Consider the following 18,218-nt stretch of genomic DNA (forward strand, 5'->3'; position numbering starts at 1 on the left):
TCATTAATGTACAAATGCTTGATGGTCTCTTCTACATACGATTGTTTGAAATGCTGTAAGATATATTGATCTTTCTAGCGCCCCCATTAACTTGTATGCAACTCTCGTTGGGTTCATATACACCCTTTTTTTTTTTTACTTTGTTCTTCTTGTGGAAGACAAGATTAGGCTGAAGAATAAAAATGAAGTATGAGGGGTCAGCTGTTACAGAGTAAACATAAGATCAATGAAGTTGAACTAAGAAAACAGACAAAGACATTAAGGTCTGATTCTGTATTTGATACATACTGGGTATTAAATCATTTTGGCTAAATTAGGTTCTAAATTAGAATTAGCCTCAGAAAGCATTCTTGTGTTCTAATGAATAACAAGAAACTTTGCATGAATTCCTCCACTAATGTTAAAATATCAATAATAAAGGGTATGACAGGTTCCTTTGTAAAGCATTACTTGAAATCGGAGCAAATGGAGGATTAGATGACTTCCTGAGGGTTATGCAGGTAAGGAGTAGCTCCTCTGGATTAGAACTTGAATCATTTAGTTTTAAAACATAAATGTTGCCCGGTACCATGCTCTACTGAGGTCCTATCAGTAGTGCTGGTTCATTGCAGTTTTCATGGTCAGATAATCTTCAACACTCTGCTGTCCATAAGCAGTTAATAGAAAGATTAGTGAAGCTTTGGTTCCACAGTTTTATTCTTGGACTTGGAAAAGATCTTACACACAATTGAAAGAGAACAATTGATCATTTTTATCACACTATTAATTGCATGATGGATCCATCAAATAACTCACTTACTGAGTTCATAGTTCCAAGGATTCGGTGTCCATTCCCGTAGCATCAAGCTCAAGGCACTAATCTACCTTGGATGGTTTGCCATCTCACCCATGCACACCAAGCCAAATTTTGGTTGCCACTTAACCTAACAAACATGTTCAAGTTTCAGTTCAGCTTTATTAAAATTATTATTTATTATTAGCAGTTAATTCATGCATTTATTTCTAGTAGGATTGACTACTGCAATGCGGTGTTGACTGGATGTTCAAACTGTTCTTTATACAGCCTCCAGTTAATCCAACATGCTGCTACAAGAATTATTACAAGAATAAGAAAGTATGAACATATAACTCCAGTTCTTAAATCCTTACACTGGCTCCCAGTTAAGTTTAGGGCAGATTTCAAAATCCTCCTGTTAACATATAAAGCATTAAATGACCAAGGTCCAGCTTACTTGTCTGAACTTATCATGACTTACAAACCAGAGCGCACGTTAAGATCTCAAGATGCTGGTCTGCTTATGATTCCAAGGATTAATAAAATAACAGTGGGAGGTTGAACTTTTAGTTACAGGGCCCTTAAACTGTGTAATGGCCTGCCTGCTACTATAAGAGATGCCCCTTCGGTCTCAGCTTTTTAATCCCAGCTGAAGACTCACTACTTCAGTTTAGCTTATCCTGACTAGAGCTGCTGATTAACTGTACAGATTGCATCTCTGTTGTTAGTCATTAGCGCATTACACAACTAACATGATAGTTATAATTTGTTACTAACCCTCACCTATTCTATTTCTCTTCTCGGTACTGCCAAGTAGTTTTGCCTGCCTAAGGTAAAGTCATCCCTGATGGAGGATTGCAGGAATCATGGGGTAGAGAGGTCCTTTCATTGGATTGGCTGGCCAAGCAATGTTTCAGCTGTGGAGGGTCCAAATGGGGGAGGTGGCTTGATGGCTGAGGTCTCCAGGACTCTAAACAAATCCAAATCATATTATGTGATATCACCTACTGTTAAATTCTGGTCCGTGCTTGTAAAATTTTTATTTTTATACTGTGCTGCATGCCCAGCCTACCTGGAAAGGGGTCTCTCTTTAAACTGCCTTTCCCAAGGTTTCATCCATTTTTTACCTACAAGGGTGTTTTTTGGGAGTTTTTCCTTGTCTTTTTAGAGTCAAGGCTGAGGGCTGTCAAGAGGCAGGGCCTGTTAAAGCCCATTACGGCACTTCTTGTGTGATTATACAAAAATAAATTGTATTGTGTATTAGACATGGGAGGAAAAGTCTTCAGAATCACAGCCGTGATAGGAGTTTGCAAGTTCTGTGTGTGTGTTTAGGGTCAGTTCATGTGTAAATCGAATGAGAGTCGAATAAGAACATTTTTTGTAATAAACCTGACACACAAATGTTGTGCTTTAAGATTCTGTACAGCACACGGGCAATAGGTCAGTAAGTTATATGCAGTTATTGTGTGAGAGTTCAATTCCATAGTCATAATTGCCACCAAATTACTAAGTGTCTAGGTTAGAAGTAGTCAAAAAGAATCAAATGGCGACAGCAATAAATCATGTTGAACAATTACACTGCAAAGTCCTAGCTGAGGATGGCATTGATGAAGGGCGGCTGTGTATTGAATACTTTTTTTAATTGTTCTCGTTCAGTGCTTTTAATTTTCTTTAGTTTTAAGTGGGACAAGATCTAATTTCACCAATGTGCTATAGTTGGTGGTTTAAGATTCATCTAGTAGGGCAATATAACATGTATGTTATAGGGATCCATATAGATCAGTCTTGATTTGATATCCAAACTTGGTGTTACTAGGTTCTGAATATGACGACCCTGCACGCCTCTAATCTTTATTGCACTTCTTTAAAATAGGAATTGTTGGGGTGAACCATGTTTCAGTGGTTGGTGTTGCAGCCTCACAATTCTAGATGCTTACATTCAAATCCAAGCTTGGTTCCCAGTCCACATCACTATGTTTTTGTTTAAAGATGCAGACTTTAGTTCCTGTTTTCACATTTCATCCATAGTCCGTTGGTGTTTTCAATTCACCAGAAACAAAGACTTTTGAAAATGCACTCCATTGCTGTAAATTTGTGACAATGCAGCCTTTGTGCTGTGGTGCAGACAGGTGAAAATACAGTTTTTCGAAAACTCAAACTTTTATTGCATTCTGATTTATTTGTGCTTATTATGTGGCCCTTCCTTGATTGGATTGTGCTTGTTGCAACATCTTATGCCTGGTTTCTCTTCATTAAAAAAAAAAACATTCCAACTTAGTGGACATAGAACAGTTGCTTTCCATGGCGCTTGTTGTGCTGCAGGCATCTGAATTGCGTTATGCACAGTTTAAATGCTGCATACATGCCAAGTATAGTCAAATGTCTACGTCATATGTGTTTTCGGTTATTTTTAGTGTGAACAGAGATACTTTTGTAAACAATATATAAACGCTAGTGTGTATGGAGATCATTTACTGTACATTTAAAAATGCTGTTTTTAAAGAAAATGTAATGTGGACGTAGCCTAAGTAAGTTTGCGGTCTTACCATGTTGGCATGACGTTTTTCCAGCTAGTTTAATTGGTGCCTCTGTTTAGACATAGTGACAAGGAGTGTGGGGAGGTATGCATTTTCACCTGATGAATAATGCCACCAGCATATGCTGTGGAGGGTCGTCTTACCAGCATCATAGGCCTCCAGGCAAAGTAGTGCACTAGGACACCTGTTTTGATAGCAAAACAAAAACATTGTGGGTTCCTATGCTCCTGGGACCCTCAACCAGTGCCCATACATTAAGACCGGCCTCATGGTGTGACTCCCAGTTAATGGAAAAAGTTGGGGTTCAGAAAGTGGAAGGGCAAATTCCAGCATCATTTTAGAACGTGATTATGTTATTGTATCATCACTGCCTTTATTTCATATTCTTTCAAAAGTGACTTGAAGAGAAGTGCCATTTAAAAGAAATGACATATTCAGACACGAACCTGGGCCACTGGATTTCAGGTTTTTTTACACAAACGGCAGCTGCGTGTTCTGATCAACTGAACATCGCATGTGCACGTTCAGGGATGTAATGGAGAGCAACAAACTTAAAGGTAGGCTTTAACTATTTGTGTCATATTTTCCCACCATGTTTTATCATGAAAGACAGCGTACTGTAGAAGGAATGCAGCTAATGCTAAGCAGTGCCATATTATTCAAACATTAATGATGTGATCACATCAGAATTACAAGTAATATTTACATTTTGAATCTTAACATAATATTTGAATATTTGGCCAACACCTTTATCCAAAGCAACGTAACAACATTTGAGATAGAATTGGTTATGTTTCTTTTTCCAGTTGGAGCACGAGCTGGTGAAGCAATTTGCTCAGGGTCACAGTGTCAGTGGCAGGATTTGAACCCACAGACTCAGGGTTTGAAGTCCAAAGCTTTAACTACTGTGCCTTACTGCCTAATATAACTAACTGACATGCTTAGTGCATTGCAGGCTTTTTTTGAGCAGTTTTATCCTTAGTGTATTGGGGAGGCGGTTCTGGGCAGGGTGTTAGCCAATCACAGGATTCTGAAGTATATTTAAAGCAAATCTGTCTGTCTGCCTGTCAATCACAGGATTCTGAAGTATATTTAAAGCATATCTATCTATCTATCTCTCTATCAACACTTTTCAAGTGTTCCGTCTGCACTTTTCTGTCTGACTTGATAACATGCAAGCAGGTATTCATTCAAACTTGAATTGTAGATGGCTTGACACCTGAAACCCTTTGTGGTGAATTTAAGATACCCCACCATTTTCCACTCTGCCCACTCCATGACATCTTCAATATCACTCATGGAGAGCAGTGTACTAACTTTAGATGTACGTAGTTAGTCATAACTTAACAAAAAAAAAGAAAAAAGTGTGATTTTTATTTTTTTAATAGAAGTAAAAGAAATGAATTCATGGAGCCTATGGCTCCTTTTCTTTGCACATGAAGGAATTCTTTCTAATTGTCAGTATGTTAGACAAAAAAAAAATGAATAAAATAAAAACCTTCAGCCTTGCCAAAAATAAAAAGAGGAGAAACTTGGTAAAAGGCAGGTTTTATTTTCTCAATGTTGTCACATGTTCAGTGACCTTTCATTTGAAGGGAGCCTCATAAAATATGACAGAAATGCCTGCTGGTACAAACCTGACATGGACAAGATGGTGAGTTTTGTTCCTTGTATGTAAATTTAGAAGACAACAGGGGGAATACCAGGAAACAAAAAGCTTTATATATTTTAGTTGTCCTTATCTTGTTGATTTTTCAGATATGTAGTTTTGCATGCTTACAATAATCATTACTTGTTTGTTTTAAGAGATTTAAACCTTTTTTTTTTATAAAATATAAAAAAGCTCTGTCATTCGCATTTAAGAGGTGGCTTGTTCTTGCATAAAGGGTTGCTTTGTTGGTACATCCATACATTTTCTAACCTTCATGGTCATGTGGTGCTCAGGCCTGTGGTGGCAGTATTGACAACAGGACAGAAGCCAAGACAGATTTGGCATCCTCATAATTCCAGTTTAAGTTTCTAAATTAATCCTTTTGGTGTATTTGTTAGACCATCCACAAATCAGAGGAGAATGTGCAGACTCCACACTGGATGTGTCTGGGCTGAGATTTGAATCCTAGACTCTATAACTTTGATGGTGGAATGCTAAATGCTGCACCACCATGCAGCCAACTGCCAGTGATTTACCATAAGTCAATAACAGACATGGAAACTACATAGCCAGAGAGAAAAAAAGCCGACGATTATGATGGAAAGATAAAAGCATGTAAGACATTTATTTAGATAAGGTGAATTCTACATGAAAGCACAGAAGTGATAAATGAAAGCTTCTGACTTGTGAGAGTTTTAAATTGGTTAATGTTACTTTCTTTACATACTTTATACTCTAGGTGTGTATTTATTGAACTATAATGTGATGTTGTTAGATTTTCAGGTTCTTATTCCGTTTTTAAATTCTAAACTAAAAAATATCAAGAACTCGCGTCCTGCAAGACGAGACTTTGTGCCAAAAGATTTAACCATGCCTGGGGCTGGAAATAAAAGACTAAGAGCAGGACAGCTGCTGTACAGCATTTTAAATGTTCGAAGCGCCGTGCAAGATGCAGATCACACAGCACAGCAGCAGCTGATCGAGCAAAGAGGAGGTAAAAAAAAACTATTTGTTTCCAATTGTAACACCGTTTAAGAGGAGGTTTTGGAGGAGCGACTGCGTCTCCTTGGGGTGCATTCAGCCCCCCTCTTCACAGCACAAGCGGCAGAGGCGCGAAGGACAGGGGGGTTGGTGAGCTGGGGGGAATCCCCTAGTATACACACACACACACAATAGGTTTATACAATCATTATTGTTGCATACATCATATAAAGTATACACATAATGTGCCTTACAAAAGTATTTACACATTATCCAATGGCTTATTCTGTTATTTTCATGAATAACAAAGCCACACCATTGTTTTTTTGCTGTAATATTTTTATTTCAAACCACTGAAAGTCAAATTTATTTATTTATTTATTTATTTTCTTAATGTGTCATTACTTTGTTTTGGAAAAAAAAACATTTCAACAAGAAGACATGGAAATCTGCTGTTCGCACAAGTATTGCATCCCACACTTTAATATTTTGTGATTCCACTCATATATATTTTTAATGGATAGCAGGGGTAAACTAGGAGGGTGGCAGAAGATGCCAGTACAGAACTGGCCATGCTGGCATCTTCTCAGACTGAAGAACAGTATCCGGCTGGGAGGCCAGTGTGTTAGAAGGATAGGGGTTGATAGCTTGTAGTCCTTACAGGGTCCCTCTAAAACGCAGGATGGCAGTATCCCTGGGTCAGGATTCCCACACCTGCAGGGAATGCTGGGACCTTTAGTCCATTTGGGCAGCCTGGTTGGGTTCTGTGGGGGCCGCCGGGTTGAGCTGATAGGATTAATGATCCCTACTCTGTGGGACTTTGATTGACCAAGCCGTACTTCCAGTTGGCTGTGATGTAACACTGGAAATACTCCCGGGTCCAAGATAAAAGAAGCCTCTCAACCACACCCTGGAGGGTTGAAGTCGGGTGGAAGATGACAAAGCTTCCTTGGAGGAGTGGAAGGAGAAAAAGAGAGAAGAAATTCTGACACAGTGAGATAAATGGACATCACTCTAATTGTGGTGAAATTGTATTTATGGAGTGTCAAGTCATTATTTGGTAGATGCATGCTTTGGCAGCCATGACACCCTTGTGTCTTTGTGCACAGGTCTCTATCAGTTTTGCACGTCTAAACACTGCCAATTTTCTCAATTTCTCCACTGCTCGGTTTCATGGGAATTTTGTGACTGAACAGCCTTTTTGCAAGTCATTTCTCAACTGGATTGGGACCTGGGTTCTGAATCTACCACCCCAGGACATGAACATTGTTTTTTAAGACATACCTTTATAGTTTTGGCTTTATGCTTGGGGTTGTTGTCTTGTTAGAAAACAAATATTCTCCCAGGTTGCAGGTGTCTTGTGGACTGCATCAGGTTTTCTTTAAAATGTACTCCTGTTTTGCTTCATTCATTCACCCTATACCCTCACAAGCCTTGCAGGAGCTGCAGAGAAACATCCCCACAGCATGATGCTGGCATATATTTGCTTTGCAATGAAAATGGTGCATTTTTGATAATGTGCAGTGTTGAGGTTATGCCATGCATGACATTTATTCTGATGGCCAAAAAAGACAGACCACAGAATCCTCTTCTACCTGACTGTAGAGTCTCCTATGTGCTTTCTGGCAGCCTGTAGCTAAGACGTGCCTTTTTTACTTTTTTTTTCCTACTTTCACATAAAGCTGTGACTGGTGAAGCACCCAGTCAAATTTTCTTTTTTGTGCAGTCTTTCCAATATAAGTCAATGTAACTTGTAACTCCTTTAGTATTATCATGAGTCTCTTGGTGGCCTTTCTCATTACTCTTCTGGAACAGTCACTCTGTTTTTTCTGGATGGCCTGCTGTAGGCAGATGTATAGCTATGTTGTACTCTTTTCATGTCTTAATGATTAATTTTAACTGTTCTGCAAGGGGATCACTGTCTGTAAAGTTCACGTGTTCTTGTGTGTAGGGCCACAATTTCAATATTGATATTTTCTTGTCTGAATCCCCTTGTGCTTTTAGTCACCTTTTCATGTAATTGCTTGGAGTATTCCTTTGTCTTCATTTTGTAGGTTAGGCAACAATACTGACACACCCCAAGTTGGACCTTCCAAAGAAAGGTGAAGTTTTAATGGAAGCCTCTTGACTACAGGCAGGTGATCTTCACTGAACTAATTCTGTGACTTCTAAAACTGGCTACATCAGTGAGGATTTAAGTTCTTCATATTAAAAGGAGTGAATACCTACACAATCAATTATTTTGTGTTTTTTATATGTAATTAATTCACAGAGATCCATTTTCACTTTTGACATTAAGGAGTCATTCTCTTTTTATCATTGTCAAAAAAAAAAACAAATTAAACCCACTGTGATTCAAAGTTGTATAACAATAAAATGTGAAAACTTCAAGGGGTGAATAAATTTTTTTAGGCACAATGTGTATGTATGTATGTATGTATGTATGTATGTATGTATGTATGTATGTATGTATGTATGAATGTATGCATTAATCTATCCATCCATTTTCCAACCCGCTGAATCTGAACACAGGGTCACGGTGGTCTGCTGGAGCCAATCCCAGCCAACACAGGGCACAAGGCAGGAACCAATCCTGGGCAGGGTGCCAACCCACTACAGGACACACACAAACACACCCACACACCAAGCACACACTACGGCCAATTTAGAATCGCCAATCCACCTAACCGGCATGTATTTGGACTGTGGGAGGAAACCGGAGTGCCCGGAGGAAACCCAATTTAGATACGGGGAGAACATGCAAACTCCACGCAGGGAGGACCCGGGAAGTGAACCCGGGTCTCCTAACTGCGAGGCAGCAGCGCTACCACTGCGTCACCATGTCGCCCTGTATGTATTAATATAAATTCAAAAGTTTCTCGAATAACCAGTAAGCATTTTGAAACATGATTAATTAACAATAAGGTAAAGGGGTTTACCATTAAGACTCTGAAGTAATGGTAGCTGAAAAATGGGCTTTACAGTTATATGTGAATGATGAATTGGTCAATTTAAGAATTAACAGCCATTAGTAACACTTACAGTGTTTTGACAGTATTTAATCTACTTCATGATGTTGAAAAAAATTAACATTGTGGGTGATTCTAATCTTTTCAATGCCATTATGTGTGTGTATATATGAACAAGGGGTCACCTGGAGTGATGGAGGACTAAGTCCAGGAGAAGACCAACATCAAGCGGTTCCATTTCCATCATTCCAGTTGAGCCCTTGCCACTGCTCTTCATCTGACTGTGGAACTGTCTTTACTCTTAAAGTGTGGCTCAACACCCACCTGACTGGCAAGTGGTTCTGGGTCATCTCTGACTCTTAGAAGGCATGTACTGTAGTTGTCCTCCTAAAGGACCTTGGGTGCATATCCACAATCTCCAGGAGGACTAATTGCTAGCCCAATGCCCTTCTCCAGTATCCTTTAATTCCTTTAACATCCGTTTTGGAGTTTGGCCTCCTGCAATCCATAGTCGGATGTCTTTTCTTCCTTCCAGGTAGGGATTCAGACCCCATTTCTCAGGAAGGCAGTGTATCCCCACATCCTGGAATCCTAAACACACACATTTTCATTTGGGCTAGCATTAATCTTTTGATGATCATCTACCCCTTACAAAATACCATGAAGGGGGCAGAATTTCATTTTCACAGCTAGACAGATTCATGTCTTGAAGCTTCAGAAAATTGGGTTTAAATTCCAGCCTTGTCATAAAGTATGAAGTTTGCATGTTCTGCCTATGTCTGTGTGGAATGTTCTCTGGGTACTTTATCTTCTCTTCTGCATCTTAAAACGATGCAGGTCATCACTGAGGCATTCATATCTGTGAGTGTTATGATGTGTTAGTTCAGGGTTTGCCCCTTATGTTGCTGGGTCAGGCTCTGGCCCCGTTATAATTTTTTTTTTAAATCAAATTTTAGTGAATTTATTAAAATCAAAAAACAAGTCCAATTTTACAAAAATAGGTTTGAATCAAATCAACCCCCACCCTTGAGAAAGAGAGCTAGACTATCAGAGTAAAACTTTGATAGTAGGAAAATTAAGTAAACAAACAAACAAACAAACCAAATAAATAAATAGAATAAAAAATACTATTATAATTATAGTACTTTCCCAGTGGAAACTGATGGGTTTCACTATCTATAAAGTTCACATGCTTTCCTTGTAGTGTGGGGTCTCAATTTCAATACCACACCTGTAGTGTGTGCTTGGTGTGTGTGTTTGTGTGTGTGCCCTGCAGTGGGATGGTGCCCTTCCCGGGGTTTGTTTCCTGCCTTGCACCCTGTGTTGGCTGGGATTGGCTCCAGCAGACCCCCATGACCCTGTAGTTAGGATATAGCAGGTGGGATAATGGATGGATGGATGATGCTTTATATTGTTAAGGTAATGAATAGATATAATATTTTTATAAATATTTGGTCATGACATCTTTTCAAATGCAGTGACTGTGTTAACCCTAAAAGTACGCCTGTTTTCTTTTTAATCCTTAAAAGGGCTCTATCCATCCTTCTAATATGTCATTAGAACCCCCTTAATACCAACCTGTGCTGTATACAATGAAGATCTTCTGATTCTGCTTTTCCTTTATCCCAAAGTCTTGCTTCATAATTGATGGGAATGCTAATTACCACTTTCTTTCTCTCTTAATATTCAGTGTCACTTTTTCTTTGTAGTATTCCTGCCTTTAATCTTTCAATTTTATTTCCTGTTTTTTTGTTCTCGTATGTGTATTCAATTCTTCCGTATCTAGTGTTTTGATAGTGCTAATTACACCGTAAAGCACTTTTACAACAGTGTTCACTATAAAATGTCTTTTAGTTCACTCTGATCCACTCTTCATTAGAAACTGTTTGCTGCCACTAACCTGTTCTGTCAGCTCCTGCCAGGTGTTTTCTTTCCTTTGTCAAATGTGCACTTGCTAACTCATTTGATGTCCGCTTGAAATTGCCAGAGAGATGCGATGATGACCTTGGTCATTGCTGTTGTCTGGTTGTAGTCAAAGGGTTTGCCGCCCCCAGCTAGTGAACCCGATGTGCATGAAACGGTTTGCTCATAGATTTAAAAAGAGACACCAGCCTTCTGTCAGGCATTTACAGCAAGGTCAGTCACCAGCATCCATCAGCCCAGGTGGTTTCCGTCTCTTCTACCGTTGCCATAGAGTGCCTTGGCTGTCAGATAATGAGTGACACAGCCTAGCAGCAGGACGCATATGTTTTCTTTCCACTGTGAAATAAGCTGCAGGTGGCATCAACACAGGTTTCTTTCTATTTAAGTATTTAGTTTATGTGTTTTTAAAGCAGTAATATCGATGGAAACAAATATGTACCTTTTTTTTTTCTTTGGGTGAAGTAATAATATAATAAATTATTTTTAGCGTTGTACATTTCCTTTGGTTTACTATCGCAGTAAATATCTCGCAATTGTTGATCTTTAGGTTGTGTCTTTATCTTATCAAGGATACAGCATTTGCTGACTACTCTGTTTTTGCATTTGGAGAAGACAGATTCAGGCTTTGAGGCTTCAGAAAACCGGGTTTGAATTCCAACCTTGTTCAAGAAAGAAAAGAAATTCAAGAGTATTTATTGTCATTTCATCCATATACTGTAATACAGCATCCAGTGAAATGAAACAATGTTCCTCCAGGACCATGGTGCTACATAGAACACAGGAAAACAAAGAATCCATGACACACAACATAAAGATGTGCAAACGTGCAACCATGTGCAACATTGCAGAGCAGAACACATATATCAGATATCAGATCGGTCCATGAGTGCTAAGGAATCTGACTTCTTTGGTTTGGGGAAACTGTTACACATTCTGGTGGTAAGGGCCTGAATGCTTTGGTACCTTTTTCCCAATGGCAGAAGTGTAAACAGTGAGTGTGAAGGGTGTGTTGGGTCATTCACAATGCTGGTGGCTTTGCGGATGCAGCATGTGGTGTAAATGTCCATGATGGAAGGAAGAGAGACACCAATGATCTTCTCAGCTGTCTTCACTATCTGTTGTAGGGCTTTACGATCCCTGACCGTGCAATTTCCAATCCAGACAGTGATGCAGTTTCTCAGGATGCTCTCTATGGTTCCTCTGTAGAATGTTGTTAAGAGTAGCTGGTAGAAGATGGGCTTTTCTCAGCCTACGGAGGAAGTAGAGCTGTCATCTATGTAAGGTTTACGTGTTCTATCTTTGTCTTTGTGGGGTCTTTTTTTCTGGGTACTCCAGCTTCCCTTCTGCATCTCAGAAAGGTACAGGTCATCACTGAGGTGTTCATATTTGTGAGTGTTATGATGGTTAGTTCTGGGTTTGCACACTATGTTTCTTGGACAGGCTTTGGACCCAGTGATAATAATTATAACAATTTCCCAGTGATGCAGTATCTAATGGTTCTAGGGTTCAAATTCTGACCAGGTCACTGTCTATAAAGTTAACATGTTTTCCTTGTATATATGTGGGTTTTACTCTGTGTATTCTGGTTTCTGCCCAGCACCAGATGCTGTAGGGATTGTCTCTGGTATCCCAGTGAAACCCACAAATGGATTAGGGAAGTTTCTAAAATGAATGCATAATTGGATGATAATTTTATAGGCAATTCCACTTTCCATTGCCAGAGTCCTGGTATCAAATCCTTCTCCAGTCACTGACTATGCGGAGTTTACACATTCTTCTGTGTCAATATATTTTTTTCCCCAGTTTTTCTTCCACAACTTAAAGATGCATTTGTTTAATTTGTGACTCTAAACTGACCCCATATAAGAGAAAAAGAAAGCAAGAGTGGGTGTACATAAGCGTAGCCTATGGAAGACAGCCGCTAAGTCCAGGGTTAATTTTTGTGTTTAGCTGCCGATAACGGTATTTTCAATATCAAGTCTCTCCTATAGGTATGGCAGTGACTCTTTGTATCTTATAGTACCTTATTTAGAGCAAGGAGTAAACTTTTCCAAATTTCTTCCTCACTGATCTGCCTTCTCCTTCTGTAATCTCTTGGCACGGACATCATACCATCTATGCTAGAACATGTCTGTTTAAATGAAATTGCATACCTGCACTGACCGTGACTTCCCTGCTGCCCTAATCCTACATAAAATACAATTCATTCATTGCCTTTGGACCTAAGCTGCAGACCGATGTCATGAATTTTTCTAAAACCAACCTGCTGCTTTTTTCCTTTTGTAATACACTTTTACATCTTTTGTATTGTGGCACGTATTTGCCTGTTGTTGCTTTTGTTGATGTCATAATTAAACAGTAGATTATTATGTGCCTTGGGCTGGTTTTGAAATTCTATCTTCTCTTTTATTTTGTTTTTATTCATATTGCATTCAGAGTGTCCTTGAGCTCTGGAAATGTGCTTTACTACAAAGTATTGAATTCTTACTGTTTAACCATAAGTTTCCATTTCTGCTGAGAAAACCAATATTTTGTCTAAGCTGCTTTTATATTACTGTTACAATATTTCTTTCTGATTTCCATGCTTATATTTTTTTCATATCTTTCATTCTTATTAAAAGGTAAAGGTTCAACATGTCTAAGTTGATTGAAAACATCTTCCAGTCCTCCTTGTTTAAGGGGTTTCATCCATTGAGACATTCTGCTCAGGCTTGGTTTTTGCTCTGCACTCAATGCCACCCCTGATCGCTCTTATCTTTAAGTGGTATCTGGCTGAGACATTGGGACAACTTAGCTATTAGCTAAACAGATAAGCTTGATGGATAGAATGGTCTTCTCTCGTTTGTCAGATTTCTTTTGTTCTGATGTTGTTATGATTGGGTTAGGTGTGTTGTTTGGATATTGCATTTGCCAACTTTTTAAGTGTATAATTTTTAAACGTCCTCAGCATGGTGGCACTGCCTACTTTCAGCTTAAAAGACCTGAGTTCAGATTCCTGAGGAGGTTCTACCCCTGTGCTGTTTTCACTGTTTGTGCTTTTTTTCACATCTCAAAGAAATGTGTGTGTGTGTAAGATTAATTCACATCTTTGAGTGTGAGTGAGAATGCCCTGCAATTGATTTGTGCCCCTTTTAAGGTTGATTCCTACCTTATGCTGACTGCCACTGAGATAGACATCACCTCAAAAATAGAAAAACAGCCTAGAAAGGGATCTTTAAATTTTAACCTTGATCTAATCAAAACTTCTGATTAATTCTTCTCGTTTCTGCCAGCTTACTTAGAATTAAAAGGGTTTACTTCTCTTTTTTAAGTAGATGTTTCTTCTGACCCCATTCTTCCCTTACTTACCTTAGGTCTCTTCATTTACCAAACCCTGGTCTTGTAATCTATTTAGTTAGCCAATAAAAGGTGTCATTTCACCCTACTTTCTCCTGTATCTTATCTTTATTGTCACAGTCAGGATTGGCCGCCTCCTTCTTATTTATTTATTTTTTCTTAAAACCTTTCAGTCAGGATTTGTCCTTTCATTTCTACTCTGCATCTTCTTGGTTTACGCTGCACATTTCATCGTGTCCTACTGTAGTTAGTTTATCAGTACCAGCACGCTTCTTTCTACGTAATCCGTAACTCTCTTAAATTTGTTGCTTTCGCGTTGTACTAAAATCTTTGTTCATTTTTGTGATTCAGTTCTCTTCTGCAGTCATTTTTAATTTATTTTTTTAATCGCCCTCCTCCAGTAAGTAGTTCATCGTCTCTGTTCATTTATTGTTCCCGCGAGGAAATAACAAGCTCTTTTCAGGATCGTTGGCACCCTGCTCTTCTACTCTGGTTGTGGTTTTTATTGTTGTTGGTATTTGTTTCCAGAGGCCAGCCCTCCCTGGCTGGCTCGGGTACAGTAGCCAGCTTTGTTGCACGTTTCATGCAAATACAGTGATTGTGGAGCAGCTGTTTGTTGCTTTATCCACTCCACATGTATATCCTGAGCTCAGAGGACTGGATGAAGAGCTGGCAGCAACTCTGGAAAGTGAGAGTGACAATTAGAAAGGAAAGGAGAGCGAGAGCGAGAGAAGTATTTTCATATTGGATTCTGTAGCACATGCAGTGCTCATTAGGTTCCTGATGTAAGGACGGCCATTCCTTTTCTGAGAGTGGAGGCCCAAATCTCCAGAAGTTTGACCAAAGAGCAGGTAAAGTGAGAGGATTGTATAAATTTCCTTTGCTTAGTCTGTTAATCTTGTATTTTCTCTTTCAGATACTTATTGACTCTGGGGTTTTAATAAATTTGTCTTTTCATCATTTTCCATAGTTAGTAGAATGACACACATTTTAATTTGCTAGTGTCCAGCTTTAATGAAATTAAGTGGATGGATATTGTTACATTTTTTTACATGCACGAGGACCTCCTTTGGTCTTATCTGGAAGATTAAATGTGCCATTGAATGTTCCCCTTTGTTCTTGTTTTTCATTTTTCCTTTCAAAACATTGGCAGGACAAACTCAGGCACTTCATGTCCGTGCTTAGTATGAATACCTGCCACCCTGTCCTGTACGTCATGTTCATCTTCATATTGCTGCTTCCATTTTCTCTGTTGAAGTCAGGCTATTAAAACTGAAGTTTATAGTTTCTATTCATGTCACCTGTCAACTGTTTTGTGATAGGTTACTGCAGTTCTAAACTAAAAAGGTCCACAGCTTAACCGAGAAAGCTGTTTATTGCATTCTTGTTTAACAGCCTGCCATACAGAAGACTCTGTGCTTCTGTGCCACCCAAGGCCAAATTCCTGGAACAGAGCATAGGAAGGCAATGTAAACAGATCAGATCACTTGCAGCAAATGCTGCAAAATTTTCGGAAAGTGTAAAAAAATAAAAACAACACATTCATAGACCATTTTTCAAGCCGACATTGTCTACATCTATTGGCCGCCTTCCAGTTTTGTGAATGAAACTCCACTCCTTCTACAGCTGTCTATGAGAGGGGTGGGTCACCCCCACTTCTGTCACTTTAGAAAACAGCTGAAAGGAAACAAGGATTTGCTCCTTCTACCGAATGTACCATTCTGGTCAGCAAAACTGGAGGGGATCACAATTTTGTGGGCAGCAACCCCAAAGCTTTTGGGTTCTTCAAATTATCCAACAGAAGGAAGAAGAAAATTGACAAGGGGCAGTGTGCATCCTACAATTAATGAGATCAAAGCAATGATCACTTTCATAATTCAGCTTGCTCTTCTTTTTGGAGGCAAAATTGTGTCTAAGTCCCTGTGTAGTGCCATGAAATGTCATACACTAGCTTCTTGATGCCCTAGTCTTGTCGCTTCTTAATAAATAACCATGTCCACTTCTTTCTCCCAATTATTTGCTATCTAGCAGCCCTTGACCACTTTCTGTTCTGTTTTTCTAGTCTTCTTATTTATAGTTTTACTTTAGTGTGATGTGAGCAGATCTGCCAGGGTGTATCAATCGGGCACAGCAGTTTATTTTTGTTACCTTTGGCCATTATACTTCCTTCCTCTGTTTCAAGCTCTGTTGCACTTGGAGGTGTGATTGCGTCTCCAAAGGCTGCGAGAGAAATTCCACAAGTGTGCACTTTCTGAGAGTTGTAGTGTCGCTCTGTTTCTCTCTCTTTCTCTCTTTATTTTTGTGGTCATCTTTAGTCCTTAGAACTCATCTTAGCATAGAATGAACGACCACAAGAATGTATTTTAGAAACCAGTCATACCTGAATTGACTTGGCAGTATCCATTTAAATATCGCAGATAAGATTGGGCCAGATAATGGTTGTGAATAAAGCTGATAAATAAAAAAAATAGAAAAAAAGTGTTCTGCAAACTTTGAGAGTGGGTGGCATGGTAATGCAGTGGTTAATCGTTTTGTCTCAACACTTCATTATTTTGGTTTGGAATCTCAGGTGTCTCCACTACCTGTATGGAGTTTCCACATTCTGCCAGTCTGTGTGCCTTTTTCTCCCAATGAGGTGTTTGCTTCAGGTTGATTGGGTTCTCTAAATTGACTTCTTATTGTTATGTTTCCCAAAGAAAGAGGGACAAACTAGAAATAATGGAGGTGACCAGTAGAAGAAATGTCAGAAAACTAGAAACCGAGTTGATGCTGAGTATTCAACCCAATGGGGTGCGAGATGGCATTTCAAGGAGTGCAACAAAGTGGAAGGCTACACCACAATTCGCCAAAATCGAGTTAGGTGCATTGTCCTACCTTATTGTGGTGCAATCGATGTCTTGCAGGGTGCCGTCATTTGTAGGTCATTTATTAGTTAGCACTATGAATGAGCTGCAGAAATGGCCGTTCTCACAGGTTCTTTGCTGAGGCTGAGTGTTCGTAAAGGCGTTTAACTTTTTTTAAGAGAATGAAATTTGGATGTTGAAATGAACTGTAGAGAAGGGTTAGGTCTAGTATTGATTTCTGTGCAAGCCTTGATCATGTAGTGTCACTGATTTCAAAGTTTGATAAACATTTTTGCTGTGTGGGGAGGGGGGGTTATGTTCTTTGCTGAATTGGATGCAACGCCTGCTGCTTACACTCGGCCTGTCTCTCCTACTGGGAGTCCTGGCAGTAGCACAGCAATTTTAACTTTGTGGTGCATCTGTTTTTGAACTGCAGTGCAGGTGTTATCAAAGGATAAATCTCGTCAACTGTGTGCCATTTCTTCACAGTGCTTGATGCTTTCACAGGATAAAGCAATCCCTGTATTGTTTAAAACAGGCACCAAAGATGGCTCCTGAAAAAATATTAAACCATTAGAAAACATAGTTTAATCCAACATCTGAAGCCGAAATTGACTTTTGCATCCATTTAAAACCTATATACTGATGTATAATGTAATAAGAGATAATAGATTAATTTAAAACAAACATAAATTGTAATATATACAAGTGAGTGTAGGTGTGCAAATGTGCCCTGTGATACATGGGCACCACATCCAGAGTTGTTTTACCAGGGTAGACTTCAGCCTCTTACCCTCTGAACTGGTTTGAGTAGGTTCAATAGTAGAACATTTTATTTGCTGCAAAGTGTTAGAGCTTTACTTAACTTTGAAGAGAATGCGATGGAATTAGTTTTTTTTAACATTTAATAAGTGTAATATTAATTTGTTAATGTAATATTTAATATTATATTAATAAAAAATATGTGTAATATTGTATGTGTTATCCATTTTATGAACATAATATAATATTTTGTCATAGTATGTGTGCTTTTGTGATGCTTTCACATCAAATCGATGGTATTAGCTTAACTTTGATAAGGATAAAAGTAAAGAAGAGAATCTTTAACTAATGTATAGGGCCTTTCAAAGATGCACGTGTCTAGTTATCGCGAGGCACCATGGCATGTAGCATTACTGTTTTAATTTTGCCATTTGGTGGGGC

At 38.9% G+C, this 18,218-nt stretch overlaps 1 protein-coding gene across 6 annotated transcripts in view; it reads left to right on the forward strand.

Moving 5' to 3' along the window:
* The window catches only part of LOC120525853 (transcription factor SOX-13-like), a 186,389-nt gene that overhangs the window by 81,690 nt on the left and 86,481 nt on the right, over positions 1-18,218 (forward strand). Inside the window, exon 1 of one of the 6 annotated variants that reach the window (XM_039748482.1) lies at positions 14,802-15,023. The exons of the other annotated variants lie outside the window; for them this stretch is intronic. The gene's annotated coding sequence lies outside the window, so the exon portion shown is untranslated. Of the gene's footprint in view, positions 1-14,801; positions 15,024-18,218 lie in introns of those variants that run through there. 6 annotated transcript variants of the gene reach the window in all.

Source organism: Polypterus senegalus, chromosome 3, assembly GCF_016835505.1.
Source record: "Polypterus senegalus isolate Bchr_013 chromosome 3, ASM1683550v1, whole genome shotgun sequence".
NCBI classification, from domain to species: Eukaryota; Metazoa; Chordata; class Cladistia; order Polypteriformes; family Polypteridae; genus Polypterus; species Polypterus senegalus.